This window comes from Colobus angolensis, unplaced genomic scaffold (genome assembly GCF_000951035.1).
Source record: "Colobus angolensis palliatus isolate OR3802 unplaced genomic scaffold, Cang.pa_1.0 Scaffold190, whole genome shotgun sequence".
Taxonomy (NCBI): Eukaryota; Metazoa; Chordata; class Mammalia; order Primates; family Cercopithecidae; genus Colobus; species Colobus angolensis.
The window spans coordinates 5,680,228-5,701,057 of record NW_012115044.1 but is presented as its reverse complement, the minus strand read 5'-3'; positions in this window follow the sequence as shown (position 1 = coordinate 5,701,057).

Sequence of the window (20,830 nt, the reverse complement as noted above, 5' to 3'; positions counted from 1 at the left end):
GGCTGAGGCAGGAGAATGGCGTGAACCCGGGAGGCGGAGCTTGCAGTGAGCAGAGATCTCGCCACTGCACTCCAGCCTGGGCGACAGAGCGAGACTCCGTTTAAAAAAAAAAAAAAAGCAACCAAACTAGAAGAAATCAGTAAATTCAGGGTCAGCTTTTGGGAGTAATTCAGAGACTCTTGTATTTTGTTTGATTTGTTAGGGCATGAGTGGACAACTTACTTATGTATCATTTTTTCTGGTTATAAAAATACAATCTGTTCTGTAGAAAACTTAGAAAGTATTGAAAAATGTAAGCAAGAAAATAGAAATATCATAATTGTTGTGCCAGAAATAACTGCTGTTAAGAATTTTATTTATTTATTTTTTCTGATCTATGTGCACACACACACATACAACACAAACACACAAATGCACACAAATGGAATTATACAGTATATAGAGTGTTGTGGATTATTATAATATAGGTCTAGTAGAATGTATTTAAACTTCTCATATTGGTGGAATTTATGTTATTTTTATAAATTATATTATACCTAGCAATAAGAATATGCTTTTACATTTTTAAAAACGTTTTATAAAAAAATTTTTTCAGACCTCATTCCTTGATTTTAAATGATTGGGTCAAAGGAAAAGGCAACTTTAAAGCTCTGTCACATTTAGGCTGATAGTAGTATGAATGCAGGGGTGGGTATTATCTCACTCTTGCCAACAAAAGGTTTTGTTTTGTTTTTAAATCTTTGACAGGGGCTTCCTTTGAAGGCAGGTGATACCAATTTCCTCCTCACCCTCTACTTCTCTCCCCTGACCTTGATGCTGAAATTAATTTTTTTTTCAGGTAACAAAAAAGAACCTTCAAGGATATCCAGGGCTAGAAAAAAAGCTAGCTATAGCACGACTATGTGCTAGAATAGGACTGAAGAAAAGTGGATTATGAAGCTCAGAGGAGGTTGGTTTTGTCAGTACCTTGAATTATTCAAGAGCATCAAGTGACAAAGAAAAGAAGCTATCAAGACTTCTTGATCTTGTTATATTATTAGAAAGAGAGAGAGAGAGTCAACTTTGGTCTAGAAAAGGAGTGTACCTCAAATTCATTTTGAAAATGGATGGAATATAAAACAAAAAATGTCAATAAGTAATTATCGTTGTATTTCATGCAAACTCAAAATCCTCTGGCTAACTAGCATTTTTATTAGGAGGTCCAGATGTCGGACAATTCAACCATCATAATCTACCATGGCAATTACATTTAAGTTTATATATTAGGTTTGTAACGCTAGTCAGAGTTATGCCTTCTGTTTTCATTTTATAATTTTTGTTTATAAGTCTAATATCAAGAGAGTGCTTTTTTCTAAAATTGGCTGACTTTTTCATATACAGATGAAAGGTTATTTTATTTATATAGTCTTGTTTGAGAAACAGTTCTCTAGGACTTTGATGTAGAACACACACACACACACACACACACACACACACACACACTCTTACACTTTCTCCAAGCAGCCAAGCATGACAGAGCTGGGGTTACTAACATGAGTCCCTTCTCACTTTTCTTAATTGTTCTCAATCAGCCTGGTTTCGTCTCTAGACTTTGAATATAATTTTTATTTTATCTTTATGCAGTCTAATCTTACAATCACACTTCTCTTTGGACCACCACATGGTTTTGTGTCTTCAGGCTAAATCTGGCTTTTTTCAGCTGCCTTAGGACCAGGATAGTAAGCCATTCAGACGTGAGATGCTAAGTTGCTGATTTCTGTTCTTCCTGTCCTGTTGTAAAGGCATGACAGATATTCGGAGCAGGGACAGCACAAAGTGAGGCTTCCCACCCTGTTAAAAAATATCCCCTCTTATATTCCACTAATGACAAATTCATTTAAGTTAGTGGTTCTTAATCTTGTTCAGTTGGCAAAACACCTGGAGGAAGTAGTGTTCTCAGAAGAACTCCATGAAATATTGATACACTTAATTCCATTTGCAAACTAAGAACACTTAACCAGCAGAAAATATGACTGTATCATAAACTGCAATATGAAATCACTTCCATAGTCATATAGGCCAAGGAACTCAGGATGATTCTAATTTTTTCTGTTAATATTAACATAGTACTTAATAATTTGTCTTGTCATTTGCTAAGACTCACCAACAGCAGAACTGTAGCAGTAATAAGAAATTTAAGAAAACTGTTTTTTCATGGAACAAAGAAATCAAGAAAATTCTCTTCATTGAAATCTTTTTTTCATTGTGAATTCGGATATAAGCAGCTACCATAATTTGCTTTCAGCAACAAAATACCTCAGATTAGCATTGCTTGAGAACTACTAACTTGTTCTATTAACCTCTTCTTTTAAAAATGGGAACACCCCTTTGGAGGTTAAGCTGGGCTCCAGTAACATGTTAGAGTGAATTACTTTAATCAGATAATCACCTAATGTCTGTTATCTATTTACTTTTCTTTAATCTACAATTATGGTTTTCAAACTTATACATTTTAGCTGCAGGTTCCTTAGCTTCAAATATATAACTGCTTTTCCAATCTTTCAGAAAACCCCAGGTTCATCTCAGAGACTTTCTCTACTTCACCTCCTACACCTTTATTTATTTAAATTAGTGTTTCATGCCTTAAAACAAATTATTCCAACACTTGGTAGTTTATAATGACAATAATCATTTATTTTTCTCATAAACCTAAAATTTGAGCAGGGCTTGGAAGAGAAGACATATCTCTGCTCCATGTGGAATCAGTTGTGGCAGCTCAACTGAGGGCTGGAGTATCCACTTTGGACCTGATTCACTCACATAGCTGGTAAGCCATTGAAGGCTGTTGGCTGTGAGCAGTGCTGTGCTGGATCCAGCATGTATTGATTCGCAAAGTCGACTGTTGTGCATCTATTTCTCAAATTCATTTCCAGTGGTATCATGTTTGTCGTTTGAAATTGGTCCTAGTGAAGGTATTTATTTATCTATTTGTTGAGGCGGAGTCTCACTCTGTCGCCCAGGCTGGAGTGCAGTGGTGGGATCTCGGCTCACTGCAACCTCCGCCTCCCAGGTTCCAGCCATTCTCCTGCTTCAGCCTCTGGAGTAGCTGGGACTACAGGCACCCGTCACCATGCCTGGCTAATTTTTGTATTTTTAGTAAAGACAGAGTTTCACCATATTGGCCAGGTTGGTCTTGAACTTCTGACCTCGTGAACTGCCTGCCTCAGCCTTCCAAAGTGCTGGGATTACAGGTGTGAGCCACCATACCCGGCCGGAGGTATTTGTTTACACTATGGAAATTGACAAATGCTATCAATCAGAGTTTCCAGCCCCACTCTACCTCCTAACACCCACGATCTCACCAACAAGAGTTGGCAGTTCAACATTTAATAGCATATCACTAGCAGGATCTTGGCTAGCGTTGAGGGTTGGGGCCTCAGAATCGCTCCTTGTCTCTTTCTCTTTCTTTCTTTCTTTCTTTCTTTCTTTCTTTCTTTCTTTCTTTCTTTCTTTCTTTCTTTCTTTCTTTCTTTCTTTCTTTCTTTCTTTCTTTCTTTCTTTCTTTCTTTCTTTCTTTCTTTCTTTCCTTCTTTCTCTCCTTCTCTCTCTCTTTCTCTTTCTTTCTTTCTCTCTTTCTCCCTTCCTTCCTTCCTTCCTTCCTTCCTTCCTTCCTTCCTTCCTTCCTTCCTTTCTTCCTTTCTTTTTCTTTTTTTGATGGGGTATTACTATGTTGGCCAGGCTAGTCTTGAACTCCTGACCTCAAGTGATCCACCCACCTTGGTCTCCCAAATTTTGGGGATTACAGGCGTGAGCCTCAGCATCCAGTCCTTCTGGGACCAGTCCTTTCTATGTGGCCTGGGCCTCTCCAAAGCAAGATGACTGGGTTCCAAGGATGAGCATCCTTGACAGAGGGCTTTTCGGGCAGAAACTGTATCATCTTGTATGGCCCAGTCTTAGAAGTCATAGAGTGTCCTATATGTTGTACTCTATTAGTTCAGATAGCCATAGACCTTTCCAGGTTCAAGGAAGAGGACATAAACTCTACCTCTTGATGGGAGAATGGTAAATTATGGATAGGCATGTGAAACCAAAATTTTTTGTGGCCATTTTTGGAAAATACATACAATCTGCTACACCATTTTATCCAACCAGTCAGGAATGAGTTTTTTTGCTCAACATGCTTTAGAAATCTATAAGGATAATTTGTGTAATTGAAGAAAGGGCATGGGATAATAAAAACTGTCATGAGCACATGTGAGTAAAGTGGAGGAGGTGGCCAGGGACAAATACATTCACACATGGGGGAAAGACTGCTCAGTTTGGAGTAATTAATTTGTCTTAGTAATTACAGAGTACTAAAGCTAGCTAGGTATGTTATGGCAAAATTATAGGTGGTCTCTGTATTTGTTTCCTATTACTGTGTAATAAGTTAGTACAAACTCAGTGGTTTGAAACAACACAAATTTATTGTCTCATGGTTTCTGTAGGTAAAGGTCCAGCATGTTGTAACTGGGTCCTCTGTTCAGTATCTCTCAAGGGTGAAATCAAGGTCCTTATCTGGAGACAATGACCCGTTTCTAAGCTCCCTCCCACTTTTGGCTTTCTTTCTGGTTGTAGGACTAAGGTCCCCATTGTCTTGCTAGCTGCTGGTTGGGGCCGTTCTCAGCTCCTGAGGCTGTTCTGAAGTCCTTGCCACTTGTCTCTCTCCATCTCAGCAACAGGAAACCTCCCTCAGGTTGACACTGCCTGACCTCCCGTGCTGAGACCAGCTGAGGAGGCTCTCCCTCTCTTTAAAGGGTCATATGAGTAGGTCAGGTTCACCGGGAAAATCTCTTTTTTAAAGTCAACAGTGCCATCTAACATAATCCAATCAAGGAGCAAAAATCCATCAAGTCCACAGTCCTGAGGATTCTTCTGGGAGTGTGGATGAGAAACCTGGTGGACCATTTTAGAATTCTGTCTACCCCAACCTGGAATGATACACTGAAGATCCTGCCTTCCTGAGTGGTTAATGAAACCTGTTTGGCAGTGTGCTGCCCTGGTGACTTTTAGTGTGTCATTTAAATTATCCAAGGCTCAGTTTCTTCATTTGCAAAAAAAAAAGATAATAACAATATTACTAATGTTTCTATCCTACAGGGTTGTCATGGAGCTCCAGTGAATTAGTAAATGTAATAGGGTTTTGGAAAATGTAGTGTTTTGCTGATTTTTGTGTTGAAGAATCTTGACTTGTCAGAATCCTATTCTTCCATTTGGTCTCAGTTCAAATTCTATATACTCCAGTTTTTTTCATCTTTTTAGAAATCCCACCATTCCTTGATCTCATCTAACATTTTATCTGACTGTCGTTTCCTATGCCATTTTTCGTATTTTTCAATTAGTGTAGACGTATTTTCTTTTTTGGCCCATGAGTTCATTGAGGGACTTTGCATTACTCACAGATCATGTGAAAAGCCCAGCATAATGCCTACATAATGACAGGGTCTCTTTAAATATTAGATTGAAGAATGAATGAGGATGAAATTGCTGGGATAGCAAGTGGCTACAACATGATCTTCGGCCTAACACATTGTTTTGGGAGCTCCGTGAAGGTAGCACACAAGCCTCTCTCTAGCCTTGGCATTATGTTTGTCTATTGTAGCCTAATAAATAGGCAATAAATGAGTGAACAACTACTGGCTCTCTTATGGCTATAATGGAAAAAGGCTCTTTCTGATCCAATTCCACGGCCTTGTACTGCCATATCCTGTTCTCTGTCACCGATGTAAATAGGAATTGAAACTCTTACATGAAAGATATAGTAGATATTATAATCATAGCTCTAGGGGCTGACCACACCTCCATATTTTGACCTCAAAAGATCAAAAAGCCAATGGCAATGCCATCAAACCCACAATTGTCCCCATTCCTGAATACTGACATAGTCTTTATTCATAGGAGCTCAGTCTTTCAGCAGGCAGCAACCTCCGACAGCTTTACAGTAACTTCACTTCCCATAGACTCAGGGCTAGCTTTTTGTCCCGGACAATCTGGATAAAAATGCCATAACGAGACAGTGTCAAAAAGGAAACTGAAAAATCACAGTCCTGCATTGTCTATAGTAAGTGTAAATCCAGTAAAGGTGGCAGTGAAGTGATAAAAATAGCAGGGTTATTATGTTCATCTTTAATGCATTTAATATAACAATAGATTATTTCATTGTCATTAAATGAAGGGGAAGTAGGAGGATCTAATTCTATCTCTAGATTCCTTAATAAGTACTTCATTGTCAGTGAAATAATTTGCATTGTTCAATCCCCAAATAAAAGAAAAGAATATACAGTGGCACATACATTCACAGGGAATGGAGAACTGTGAGTGGACTTCAGGCCCCAGTGCATAGTTAAACTGCATACAGGAAGAAGGTTGGAGATGAACTGCTATTTGTTCTGAAATGAAGTGCTTCACTGTGGTGGAATCAGGGAGATAGTGTTTTGGTGAGATGGAATTGACAAACGCTTCACTTTATCCACCTCCTCACACCCCCATGAACGTGTGATTTTGTGGCAGGATTTGGAGATGAGATTTTCTACTGTATAGGCTTCTTGTCAGGATGAATGAAGACCCTGTATTAGCAAGACTGCATTAACTTCTATGGCCTCTAGGAGGAGCGTTTGCTCTAGATGAATCACCTGCAGGCTTAAGGCAGGACCGCTTTCATAGCTGACGTCTGCTCTGGGCAGAGCAGAGTGCTGTCCTGTAAACTCTGCACTCAGCGATGCTTAATCGAAGAGCCCCGACACAGATCTTCTCATGCCAGATCCACAAATCCTCAGTATTTGCTAATCAGCCATTAATGTTCTATCGATAGGCAGAAACAAAACAGACTCACAGGAATGGTTACATTGCTGCTCAAGTTTATAGCCTGAAATGTTTTTTTCCTTGCTTCATTTTCCCTTTTTCTTCCTTGAAGTCCTTAGAGATTATAACTTAAGGGGTTTAAGAAATCATCAGGGATTATGGGTTTGTCAAAGGGTTGAAATAAATAAATTATTTGAGATCCACATAAATTTAATTTCTTATTTTTGAGAGATAAAGATTGTACATATCATGATTAAAAACATTATATTAATTCTATGAAACAGAATTCTGCACTGTCCAATATGGTAACTGCCAGCCACATGTGACTATTTAACGTTAACTTTAAATGAATCAAAATTAAATAAAATTAAAAATTCCCTTTCTTAGTTACACTAGGCATATTTCAAGGACCCAAAGGCTACATGTAATTAGTGGCTACCATGTTGGAAAATGCAGATGGAGAACATTTCCATCACTATAGAAAGTTTTATTGGACAGCTCTGGGATAGATAAAAAGAAAGATAAGTAGGGGCTGAAGAGAAAAGGAGGGAAATTTAATTGTGGAGAGATAAAGGTCCAGACAATGGTCTAGGTCAGCTGAGAGAGAAAAGTGAAAGAGTGAGAATTTCTCAGTCAGATGGACATACACAGAGGGATAATAAAAGTCGTATAGACTGGCATGACTACAGATTGCAGTACACAGACCGACTAAGAAGGAGGCTTTCAGAAAGATGTTCTAATATGTGGAACCCTATGATTCTATAGAAAACGGTTTTTAAAACCATGCTTCATGTTTTTGTTTGTTTCAGAGAGAGGGCTCCAGCCCAGGCTGGAATGCAGTGGTGTGATCATAACTCACTGCAGCCTTGAACTCCTGGGCTCAAGAAATCCTCCCATCTCTGCCTCCCGAGTAGCTGGGACTACAGGGACAAACCACCATGCCTGGCTAACTTTTAAATTTTTGGTAGAGATGGGGTTTCACTGTGTTGCTCAGGCTGGTCTCCAACTTCTGGCCTCAAGGAATCCTCTTACCTCAGCCTCTGAAAGCACTGGGATGAGCCACCATGCTCAGCTCCAGGCTGCATTTTTATAATTATAGCAAAGTATGTATGGGTAATATTACCTCTTGGTACTTTTCATGTTGTCAAGATGAAAATAAATTAGAGTTTCTCTTGGCTCATAGACTACAGATTATCTGTACCTAATCTGTACCTAATCAATGCCAACTCAATTCGCTGGAAATTTTAGTCTTTAGATAGTTATTTTGTTCATACAGGATGAAACCATTAGTTTGACTTATGCCTGCTGAATTAACAAATTATCTTTGTGCCATGTAAGTGCATTTGAAGAGTCAGAAGACTAGAAGTGACTAAGAGGGTAGGTTTGAATATGAACTGTATTAGGTTAATATTTCTCTTATATTAAAAAATATTAGGAGTTTGGATTTTGTAGATCCACTTGATGATAATTCTAACATCGATTGCTCTGTCAAACTTTTTTCCTAGCTAACTAATAGTTGTTGTTGTTTTTACAATACTATATGCCCATTACTTTTGATCTATTGTTTGGTGTCTATTGAGAAAAAGAAAATTGTTTTGGCTATTGTCGTTTATATCATGTTTCTTTGAACTCTAAAGACCGCAACGGGAATAATAACATTGAGGGTTGGGGCTTCCATCTAGCCCTTAGCTTTTCCTTGTAATCTTTGTTATACTTACTGAAGTCACATGACAGGTAAGGCCAGCAGACCTGAACCTTTTAACTTTTACTTCCTTTTTAATGCCCAGTCCACAATTTTATGGCACTAGCAATGTGATTTTATCATTATTTTTCCTGGCATGATTAGGCACTGAATAATTGATTCATGATAATGTAACTCCCACCCCCAATTCTGATAATGCTAGTTAAAATGCAGGTTTATTAGTTTACAGCTGGGAGAAAACCTGGCCTGAGATCGTGAGCTTACTCAGAAAAATGCATGACAGTTCAGAAGTTTTCTTGGTGAATATAGAATCAGAGCTGATGTCCTCAAGGGACAATGCTGTCAAGCCTTGGTAGCTTGATGAATTGTCTCTCTCCTCCCGAGAGATGCTGCTGTCTGAAGAGCCAGAACATTTCCAGCCTGAGCACCCTCATGCCGGAGCAGAGCAGGAGAGAGACAAACCCCAGCTCCTCAGCTCTCCTCTTTGATGGCCATTGTCACTTGCCTTTGTTGTTGCATCAGCCTTCCCTTTTTCATTTAGCATCCTTTTGTAACAGTTTAGAGTTGACAAGTTTACAGGTTACTTTTAATTAATTACAGTTTAGGTTGGCTACCTTCTAGTGACATTTAAGGAAACGTTATAAACTCATTTGGCAGTACATCTCCAAATCAACTTGTAGAATACATGTTTTTTCTGGGGAAGTTTTTGTTTTTGTTTTTGGGTTTTTTTTTTTTTGACAGCTTTTTCATTCATCCACTTATTTTCTCATTTAGTATTTATTAATTCCTACTCTTGCTAGACATCAAGAGAAGCTCTTAGATTGTAAAGATGAATACTCTGCCTGGTTTTTCAGTGCTCACACTCCGGTTTAGAAATTGACTCATAAACAATTCCACTGTTACAAGTTTTATAGCAGAGATAGGTACCAATTGTTTGGGGAACATGAGGGAGGAATTGGCTGAGTGTCTTGGGGAGTACATGCTTGTAAACTTCATGTGCTATGAAATGTCTTCTTTGATCTTGCGTTTATTGCTCTATTTTGGGATTAACAACAATGAAAGTGATATTGTATCTTGAGCACTTACCACATGATTGATGCTATCTCTAGCAATAAATAAATGTTATCTAATTTAATCTTCAGAACAGTCCCCTGGAAGAATATATGATATCTATTTTATGGAGGAGAAAACCAGTATTCACAGTGGATAGGTACTTGCCCACGGTCACCCAGCTAGAAATGCGTAGAGTGGGGCTTGTATCCTGATTCTGATGATGATGCCCATGTTCCTCTCACCATATCACATGACACTCACCAGCCACTAGCCTTCTGATTGTGAACTCTACCAGCTGGAATTGTAGGATAAGGTGTATGTGATTGGCTGGCGGATCCCCATCCATTTGGCTTGATCAAGTAGATTACCTAAAGCTGAAACCCTCCATTTTTAGACACTGTGTAGAGAGGCAGGCACATTTGAGTTGTGTTGTGAAAATCAGATGATGAAAATTGAAATACATATGTTGAAATGATGGGGAATGGCAATTTTAAGAGATACAAGAAACATGACAGGTTTAATAAATGTTGAAAGCATTTGTGAGGTCCTCAGAAGGACAGTGTGTTTGTTAGGTGAGTAGAGGCAGGACTGGAGACAAAGTTGCCTGCCACAAATGTGTCTGTCCTGGCTGAGACCATCATGGCCCCAGTTCTGTCATCTCCATTAGGCTTACTCTGTCTGCTTTCTTAATTCATAACCAACTTGTTTGTCTGCTTTCTCAAATTCATAACCAAGTAGTTTGATTTGATCACTGAAGCTAACACAGTGGGTTTGGGTTTCCTGCAAAGCAATTGAGATGCCTAATGTGAGGAACTTTTAGTTGCATTTAAAGGACATATCTTAGAAGAGTATTGTAGGCCTTTGTAGGACTCACCAGAGAATCTCTTATTTCCTCTGAGCCTGGATTTCCTCATCAGTAAATATTTGCTGTTTTGTATCCCTTCCATGGTAATTCTTGCTTGCTGCTTCCAGAAGCTAATGCCTTATTCCCTTCTCTTTATGCTTTTGGATCTGGCTCTGTTGCCCAGACCGGAGTGCAGTAGCACAATCACAGCTCATGGCAGCTGCAACTTCCCAGGCTCAAGCCATCTTCCCACCTCAGCCTCTGGGTAGCTGGGACTACAGGTACATACTACCACGCCCAGGTAATTTATTATTTTTTGTAGAGACAGGGTTTCATCATGTTGCCCAGGCTGGTCTTGAACTCCTGGGCTCAAGTGATTTGCCCACACTGGCCTCCCAAAGTGATGAGATTGCAGGTATGAGCCACTGCACTTAACCTTTAAAAAATATGTTATTCTTATTGTTATTATTATTATTATTTTTGATACAGGGTCTCTCTCTGTTGCTCAGGATGGGGTGCAATGGCACAATAAGAGCTCACTGCAGCCTTGAACTCCTGGGCTCAAGCTATCCTCTCACCTCAGCAGCCCAAGTAGCTAGGACTACAAGCACCACCATACCTGAGTAGTTTTTATTTTTATTTTTTTTATACAGACAGGATCTCACTCTTTTGCCCAGGCTGGTCTCAAACTCCTGGCCTCAAGTGATTCTTCCACTTCGTCCTTCCAAAATGTTGGGATTACAGGTGTGAACCACAATGCCTGGCCTCCTTTGTCTTTCTTTAATGTCCTCTGCTATCCTCTCTACTCCCTGACTGCCTCTTGGTCATCTTCTGCCACAAATGGGAAGTGAAGCACATTGGTAAGGGCTTCTCTGGTGCTGCCTCCAAGGAAAGATTCCACTCTCTGCAGGGCAAGATTGGAAAAGTAATAGAAGGCACCCAGCATTTCTTTCCCTTCTACCTTCCACAGGCTTTGGGGGACTAGGGGAAATGGAAGGGACCTCATTCACAGGAGTACTTGCCAAGAAGGTATGGAGCAGGGAGTTCCTATTCTTTGACAGGCGCACATACACACCCTCAACATATACACACAGGGACTGGAGGCACTATATCTGTATTTCAGAGTTCGCTAGGAAGATCAATGCCCTATGTTCAACACAGAGGGGAGAGACAAAACACAGCAGTCTGACTGTCCCACCATGCCTTCTGTTCCTCACAAAAGAAAAACATAAGCATAGGGACTAATGAATTCCACTATATTACTCCCTCACTATGCTGCATCTCAGTGAGAGTTTGGTGAAAACTTGGATGGGTTTGTGGGTAGAGCCTAGTGCGTAGATTCAAGAAAATGTGAGTTCTACTCCCCACTTTGCCCTTTACTAGCTATGAAACCTCAGCCATATGTATCATTTCTTCCCACCTTAACTTCCTCTTCTGTCAAATGAAAATGGTATTTTTTTTTTTGCCTAGACCTGGTGAAGCTAGCTTTAGATAACAGGTTGAAAAGCACATTGCAAATTCTAATGCAAGAAACAAATACAACATAGCAAATTAAAGAATTATCAGTCCTCTATCCACTCCTGTTTAGGAGGAACCACTCCTGTAGGAAGGATGCAAAGAAAGTTTTCTTCTCCTTTTCTGGGCATGAACTGCAAAGAAAGTAGAAAATATGTGTTTGAGAAATGTTTGCCTAACTTTGGGGCTCAGGGAGAGTTTGCTAGTTCTAATAATTCCTTACACTTGGGAGGTGGCACAGTGGTTAAGAGCATGGGCCTCCAAATCAAACATCCTAAATTCAAATCTTGGCTCTTATGTGGCCTTAGGCACATCTCATGATTACTCCGTGCCTCAGCTTTTCCATCTGTAAAGTATGAAGATTACAGTAACAATAGCCCCTCATAGAATTGTTGTAAGGTTTAGGTGAATTAATATATGTAAATTAGTTAAAAGGCTGCCTGTTATGTATTAGCTTTCAAAATTATTACTATTATGTCACTTGCACCTTTCCCAAGAATGTTTATGTGTTATATGTTGTATTGTCATCATCTCAGCAACCTTGAGCTGCAGCAGCCACATTTTACGGGTAAGAACACTGATTGTTGCAGCCATAGGCTTCAAGCTTACACAACTAGTAAATGACAGCAGTGAAGTTAGTGTCCAGGGTGCTTTCCAATACTCTTTGACTATAGTCCTTTTGGATCCTGAAGCTAGGAAAAAATTGAAGACTTAAATGACAGTCAACCTATTTAGCAAGTAATCATGACAAACTTACCGCCTAGCTAAGAATCGAGACGTTGGATTTGTAATCAAAATTTTTAAGTGGTCTTAAGAGCTCCATTAAGTCATTAAATATTTGAAATTAACTTTTAGATTTAATGGTAACAATCTTTTTTTTTTTTTTTTACAAAAAGCAATATTCTTCTTACTGTTTAAAATTTGTACCCCACCTATTTCGAAGATGCAGAGTCCAATTGAAATATGAGTTTCCAAAGATATTTAGAGATTAAAAAAGAGAAAAGTTCCCATAAATCAATGCTAAGCAACCCTCTTTTTGCTGTGGAAGCTAATCCAAGACAAGTATACATATTTACATGTAATTTTTATTTCATTCAGAATGAAAATAGATTTATTAGCTCCCTCAGAGGAAAATGTATATTTTTATAACTTAGATTACCAATATTATTGAATGTGAAAATGTCAATGAAATAAATGGCACTGAGTTTTAGCCATTAAAATGTTAATTTAGGGGCATATCTAAGTTCATTCTGAAATTGGCTAAAGAGTGGGAACTTAAACTCGATGGTCTGCATATGGCTAAGGGATAGGGGAGGGGTCACTCATTAGAGTTAAATAAAATGTGATAGGTAGACCCTTCCAAGGCAGCAGGAAACAGCTGGTAAGTCTCAAGGGACACTGAGTCTGGCCAAAAGTTTCCATTGTTTCCTAATACAAGAGCTCACTCACAAGTGCATTTGTGCACTTGTTCATTATTTCATTTTTACTTTCTGACAAAATAAATATACATTCACCCAAAGAGATATTTTTTAAAAAAATTCTAAAATCAAACCTAAGCAGACATTTATGGAATGAGAATTTATATAAAGAACTTTAACACAGTGGACAGTATCTTCAATGACAGCCCTTACAAAAAGACATTAAAATCCTTGTTAAATAGAGAATTCTTATTTCAACTTTCTATAGAGGCAGAGGCATAATATTGAATTCTAACTCAGTAAGGACTTTTTCTTTCTTCTTTCTTTTTTGAGAAAGCCACGAGAATGAGCTAAGCTGGTACATAGTTACTATGGTTTCTGATAATTTAGCTTAAGGTACAGTGGCACCAGAGAATCTAGAATAGGGTCAAAAACTCCCATGCCTGTTGGGGCCTGATCAATAACAGTGGTGAGTGAGCGAGGCCGGGCAGTAGCAATGGCAATCAGGAAATTGTGAGCCCTGTCTGAACAACTCAGTGACTTCTTAGCTCCAGCACCAGGGGAGAATGGGGGCCAGTTTCCTCAGATCTGCTCTTTGAAGAAAAGTAACAAATCCAGGTTATACACAAAATCTCCTCACTTTTGAAAATTGGCAACTAATTCATATTTTTAAAAATTCGTAAGTGGCATGTGAAAAAATCATATATTCATGAGGGTTATTTATTGGAGCGTTGTTTGTGCTGGCAAGTTGAAAACAGCTTGAATGTTTGTTAATAAGGGACAAGTGAAATAAATCATGGCATGTCCATTCAATGAACTATTATGCTGGTATCAAAAGCAAAATGAAAACTTTATGTCCTTATATGGAAATCACAAAGACATTGTCAAATGGAAAAATCAAAGTGCAGGGGTGTATGCTATAAGCTTCATTGTGTTAAAAAAAAAAAAAAAAGGGAAAAGATAATATGGTGTGTAGGTAGGTGTGTGTGGTGATATGTCTGCTCAGGCTGCCATAACAGAATACCATGGACTGAGTGGCTTTTACAAGATAAATTTATTTTCTCACAATTATGGAACTGGAAGTTCCATGATTAAAGTGCCAGCCAATTCTGTTTCTGGTGAGGGCTCTCTTCTGGGCTTGCAGATGGTCACCTTCTCCCTGTGTCCTCACATGGCCTTCCCTCTGCGCTCCTGCAGAGTGAGTGAGCTCTGGTGTCTCTTTCTCTTTTCATAAGAACCCAGTCTTCTCTATTTAGGGCCCCATCTTTGTGACTTCGTTTAACTTTAATTACAGGTACCTCCCTGAATGCCCTATTCTAAACACCATCACACATCACATTGTGGGTTAGGGCTTCAATATATAAATTTAGGAGGGAAGGATGCAATTCAGGCCATAACTATATATACACACACATACATATATATCTACACACATACATATTACATATATATCTATATTATAGATATTACATATATAAACAAAACAAATATATATGCATATATATACACACACACATATATATTTGCTTTGTTTTGTTTGTAAATGCACAGAATGTATTTAGAATGGTAAACTAAAGTTAATAACATTTCTGACTAGTGGTGTGGAACTGGGATACACGTAACAATGAATTCCTTTTTGTGCTCCTCCTCTTAGAGGAGCCAGCACCACTCTTTCATCGTTTCAGTTTAAGAACTGGACTCACCATCTTACCCAAAGAGAAGGCCAACCGCCTCCTTCACATGCAGTTGCTGCAGGCATGCCTGCTTCTACAGACAATATTATTTTTCAGAAAAGAGCTTTGGATCTTTAAGTGCTTGTGTAACTGCTTGCTTGAGACCCCAAAGTTCTGCCTCATATAACATGTAACATACAAGAATATCAAACACTAAAAACAAAGGGATTGTGACTTACTGAATTCATCATCCAGATTCAGTTCCATATCATTTATCAGCGAAGAAACAGACATATTTGTGCAGCATATTAAACATTCAGCTTGAGTCTCTCCCTCTACCTAGGCAGAAAACTCATTCCTTGAATGAAAGGAATTCCATTTTCTCTTCCACCTCATCTTCCAACCCCTCCCCTGTCCACCATGATACCACCAAATTCAAGGAAACGCTAGGAATGTTTCCTAATAACTTTAGCATATGCTTTCTCTGATTCATAGGTTGGGAAATCCAACTTGTTAAGCAGCTTCTACCCCCGTAGGTGCGGGGTGGAAGTGGTGGTTGAAACAGTTACTATTAATGTACTTCCTGCAAAACACTCTGATGCTCTTTTAGGTGCATGTCTCCAGATTTCATGGAAGCCAGAAAAGTGTTGATAATTGCTTATCCACCCACATGCCTGAATACAGGTATCCAATAGGATAATGAACTCCCAGTAACAATAACAACAATCTGTCTTTTTGGCCAGTCTCAGTCAGGATAATTTGTTGCAAGTTTCACTATCTTCTTTTTTCCTTCACTTTACTCACTTCTGCTCCCAAATGCTTCCTGTTGCTCCCAAATGCTGTTAAACATGACACATACCATGCTGGTGCCAGGGCTGGCTCCCATCCTGTGTGATTGTGTAGTCTGGGCACTGGTGAACTAAAGAGACACTTTTTATGTGGACTCTAAAAGTGTCTTGAGCAGCAGAGGCCGCTGAAGAGGAGGCATCTCTATCTGGAAAAGCTGCATCTGGATCCCCTGAATCTAGGCAGCCGAGGGCCTGGATTCTCAACTAAAGGTGAGCAGAGCACTGGGGCCATTTCTTTGTCTCTACTTTTTGGGAGCTCGTGGAAACCCTTTCCCCTTGAAGAAGGGAAGCAGCTGCCGTCTTTCTTCCCCTACTCTATTCAGTCACATAGAAGGTAAGCTTCTTCCCTCCTCCTTTCTATGGTAGCTCAACTTTCCATGATATTTCAACTCTCTTGAAATGTCCTTGTCCCCAGATGGGTTCCACTGCACCTTACCTCCCTCTATTCCTGGGAGGCTCTGGTGAGGAGTGGGCATTTAGTTTTAACCAGTTCCAATTTGGAAGCTAATGAAAAACTAGGGAAATCAAAACAATATTTATAGTTTAATCTATGGTATGTTCATTTATTAGTTGTGATCATTGTACCATGTTTATGTAAGATACTAACAGGGAAAACCGGATGAAGGGTATAGAAGAACTCTGCTCTCTCACGATTATTCTGTAAGTCAGAAGTTATTTCAAAATAACAGGTTTTTTAAAATGGTATCTGATGAAGTGAATGTACAGGCATGTTCTAAAAATCTTTCCCAACCCAGCTCACTTTGTCAGCTGCCTCCATATTTAGGTAGTTCTTTGAGCAATGCCCAGTGCATGTTGGTAGGTGGCACACATTCTCTCCTCACCACCCACCAATAGACTGGTCATGCTTATGTTAATTCTCGCCTGCCTATACAGAAAGGGCCCTGGGATGAATCAAGGTAAGATGGATTCTAAAATCCGAAGTGGAACTGGTTGCAGGGAAGTAAGAACAATTACATATTGAGTTACAACTTCAGTGCATTTGAATTGAGAATATGAATAGAATATAAGAAATCGAGCCATTTTTATACTGCTTTTCCTATTGTTACCTTAAAGTAGATTTTTAATTCTAATAAGACAGTTCTCCTGGGTGTCCTTGGGAATGTGTCCACTGGCAGCAAGACGGTACAGGAGACTCTTCTAGATTTCTCTTCAAGGGCATGGATCAAAGGAATCCATAAGGGAGCAATTGTTACTTTATCTGGCCACCGTCCATGCCACATGCCAGGACTCCTTTCAGAAATTCCAAGAGTAGGGTGTTACTTAACTGCAGTCTCTTCATAGTTTACAAAGGCCCAAGTGATTTGGCTGATTCCTATGTTTTCAGCCTCCTGTGATGTTCCCAGTTGCCATGCTCTAGGCACACTGGATTTCTTCTGTTCTTAAAACAGTAGGCTTTTCCCTTCTATGAATTTTTTTACTTGGCCTTTTTTGGAAAACTATTCTCTTAGGTCTTCTCATGCTACCTTCCTATTCTACAGGTTTTGCTTACATTTCACCTCAACAGGAGGTGTTTTCTAACCAACTAGCTAAAGTAATCATCCCGTTACTTTATCGCATTATCTTCCTTTCTCCTTACTAATGCTTATCATTGTCTATAATTATTGTTTACCCATTTGTGCACTTGTTCATCATCTGGCTAGCATATAAATTTTATGAGAGCAAGAACTTTGCTTAATCACTTCTGTACTTCAAACATCTGGAGCAGAGCCTAGAAAAGAAGCATTTACTGAATTAAAGAATGGAGAAAAATGTCTTTCTATTGCCTCTGCAACATGCTAGGTAAAGAAGAGGAGCTCTGGCCACTCCTGAAGTTATGGAGGGACCTCTTGTGGGGCCCAAGAAGTCTGACTGCACATTCAGTCCACAAAGGAGACTCCACAAAGGAGACTCCACAGCCCTTTGGTCAGTGGCAGGAAGAAGGGCATTGTGGAGACCACCCTAAACCCCTGGGGCTGTTTTCTTCTCTTTGAAAGGCAAGACTGGAGAACATTTGTTCTCTCAGAGTGAAAGGACATAGTTAATTCCTCCTTCCCTTTCTCTCTCTTCCACAAATATTTCTAATGCATTAGAACTTAGTTCAGTTCTCAGCCCACAGTTTAAACCATGAACAAGGCAGACACAATCCCCAGTCCTCCTGTACTTACAGACCAACAAAGCTGACAGACAAGAGGCAATTATGATTTGGTGAAAGGCGCTCCGAGAGAAGCTGTACTTAGAAGGGGATTCTCCTGCTTACCTGGATTCACATCAGATAAAGAAGGGGGTGAGGAAACGTGCAGAGCACACAAGCTGGATACTCAAAGGATGCAAATAATCCAGGATGTATTGTTTCACCAGGCAGCTCTCATGCTGGGTTCAGTTACAAATAATGAACTTAACACCGACTATGTCTGCCACCTCCACATATTTATTTTACTTGCCTGGCACTTGAAGGAAATTTTAGGGCATCACTAGAGCAACTGGGCTTGGAATTCAGGGACTAGGGTTCAGATTGTCACTTTGATATGTACCAGCCTTCAGACTGTGTTTCTATTCCCAGGTTCCTGGTAATACGGACTCAGCAATCCACCTGAAAACTTAGGTCATCAGGCAACTCTTACGTATGACAAAGTTTAAAACAATCTCATAAGACTTCAAGCAACATAACTTAGTAATGAAGCTTTTCCTGTTTACTGTTTATTCCCAGCAAGCCTGGCACATAGTAGGTATTCAAGAAGTACCTATTGACTGTGAAGTTGTGAGACAATCAATGGGACTAAAAACTCATTAAACTTCAATTTCCTTTTGTATAAAATGAGGGCAGTAATAGATGCCTTAAAAGGTTGGTAAGAATATAAGTAAAATAACACTGCAGGGATCATATATTATAATCCCTGGCTCATGTAACCTTTATTAAGTAAAGGTTAGTTGAATCTGGATCCATATGAGGAGTTAGGAGTAGACACATTAGTGTATGCTGTGATGAATGTGAATTCTAACCTTTCTATTTGTGCTCTTCTGGCTACACAGACTGGAAAGCAAAAACCTACCTCCCCAGTCTCCTTTGCAGGTTGGTTTTGTGATTCAGTTCCATGAATCTGACACCCTTGTTAGAGATGTAAGTTAGGAACTGAGTGAAGTAGCCAGAGAAGCAGGATGTGAGGCATCCACTTTTACTAGTGTCCTTAGTGGCAGACACAGCATGGTTCTAGAGCTGGCAGATACGATGGCATCATCCTGGTGGCCTTCTGTGTAAGTCAGGAGCAGCAGTGTCCTTGGCTAACTGCATCCACAGTGTGGCTTTGGGATTATTCCAAATCAAAGCCCATGGTCTTTATTTCAGCATCTTCTCCACAGAACATAATTCTCTGAACCACTTAATGCAGTATAAGACTGCCTTAAAAAAGTCGCCACAAATTGTACCACTTAAAACAATAAAAATTTTCCTTTCACAGTACTAGAGGCAAGAAGTTAAAATCAAGATATCACTAGGGCCATGCTCCTTTTGAAGGCTCTAGAAAGAATTTTCTCTTGCCCCTTCCTGGCTTTTGGTGCTTGCTAGCAATCCCTGGTATTCCTTGGCTTGCAGCTGCATCGCTCCAAGCTTTGCCTCTCCTGTCACATAACCTTCTTTCCCATGTGTGCTTCTGTGTTTTCACTTTTTCTTTTTAAAAGGACCCCAGTCACTGAATTCAGGGCCCATTCTAATATAGTATGATCTTTTATAAACAACTAGATACATATTCAAAGACCTTATTTCTAAATCAAGTCACATTCTGGGGTTCTGAGTGGATGTGAATTTTTGAAGGACACTAGTTAACCCAGCACACAGTGTTATAATTTCATATTACTCAAACTCTCTGGAGTGAATTCTTTTCTCTGACACCAAGCCTTGCTGATTTGGGTGAAATCTGAGGCTCATGGCCATCTCTGACATTGTAGGATTCACCTCTTGATGTGAGATGTTTGATCTGTGCTGTGATTGACAGCGTCAGTCTTGGACACCAGCAGCCATGCAGAAAACTTCACTGAAGGAGGGTTTCACTTATTTACAGTCATTTATAATCATTCACTTTTACATGGGAGAAGGAGCAAACTTTTTCTCTGGAAGCCTACAGAACCGTTTGCTTAGGCTTACTTGTCACTTTGTCCTTTTTCTCAACCTTCCTTGTTTATTTTCATAGGTTATTGGGGAAGAGATGGTGTTTGGTTACATGAGTAAGTTCGTTAGTGCTGATGTGCAAGATTTTGGTGCACCCATCACCTGAGCAGTATACACTGCACTCAGTTTGTAGTCTTTTATCCCTCACTCCCTTCCCACCCTTTCCTCCTGAGTCCCCAAAGCCCATTGTGTCTTTCTTATGCCTTTGCATCCTCATAGCTTAACTTCCACTTCTGCGTGAGAATATACAATGTTTGGTTTTCCACTCCTGAGTTACTTCACTTAGAATTATAGTCTCCAGTCTTATCCGGGTTGCTGCGAATGCCATTAATTCATTCCTTTATATGGCTGAGTAGTATTCCATCATATATATATATGTGTGTGTGTGTGTATATATATGTATATATATATGCACATATATATAACCCAGTTTCTTTATCACTCATTGATTAATGGGCATTTCTGTTGGTTTCACATTTCCTCAATTGTGAATTGTGCTGCAATAAACATGTGTGTGCAAGTATCTTTTTCATATAATGACTTCTTTTCCTCTGGGTAGATACCTAGTAGCGGGATTGCGGGAACAAATGGTAGTTCCACTTTTACTACTTTAAGGAATCTCCACACTGTTTCTAATAGTGGTTGCACAAGTTTACATTCCCATCAGCAGTGTAGAAGTGTTCCCTGTTCACCACATCCAGGCCAGCAACTATGATTTCTGGATTTTTTTTATTATAGCCATTCTTGTAGTAGTAGGGTGGTATCGCATTGTGGTTTTTATTTGCATTTCCCTAAT